This window comes from Elephantulus edwardii, unplaced genomic scaffold (genome assembly GCF_000299155.1).
Source record: "Elephantulus edwardii isolate Elephantulus edwardi_28Jun2011 unplaced genomic scaffold, EleEdw1.0 scaffold00310, whole genome shotgun sequence".
NCBI classification, from domain to species: Eukaryota; Metazoa; Chordata; class Mammalia; order Macroscelidea; family Macroscelididae; genus Elephantulus; species Elephantulus edwardii.
Window position 1 is genome coordinate 659,383 of NW_006400060.1, and position 764 is coordinate 660,146.

Sequence of the window (764 nt, forward strand, 5' to 3'; positions counted from 1 at the left end):
TCCACACAGTCAAATGCCTTTGCATAATAAATGAAGCACAGATAGAAATTCCTCTGGTATTCCCTGCTTTCAGCCAAGATCTATCTAACATTAGCTACAATATCCCTAGTACCACAACCCCTTCTAAACCCAGCCTGGACTTTTGGCAGTTCTCTGCTGATATCCAGTTGTTTTTGGATAATCTTCAGTATAATCTTGTTTGCATGTGAAATCAAAGGTATTGTTCTATAGTTCCCACACTCTGTTGGGTCACATTTCTTTGGAATGGGAACAAATATAGATATCTTCCTGTCAGTTGGCCAAGTGGTTCTACAGATTTCTTGGCAGAACTTGGTGAGCACATCCAGGGCAACATCTGTTGCGTGAAATACGTCAATTGGTATGCCATCTATTTCTGGGGCCTTATTTTTTTCTATTTCCTACAAAGCAGCTTGAACTTCTTCCTTCATCACCATAGGCCTTTGCTCATATGTTGTTTCATTAAATTCTTCTGTGTCTGCCAATTCCTTTCGATACAATGACTCAGTATATTCTTTCCATCTTCTTTTGGTACCTCCTGGATCATTTAATACTCTGCCTAAAGCATCCTTGATTATAGCAACTCGAGGTTTGAACTTGTTCTTCAGTTCCTTGAGCTTAAGAAATGCTGAGAGAATTCGGCCCTTTTGGTTTTCTGACTCCAGCTCCTCACACATTTCATTGTAATATTTTACTTTGTCATCCCGCACTGGCTTTTGAAATCTTCTGTTCAGCTCTTTAGTATC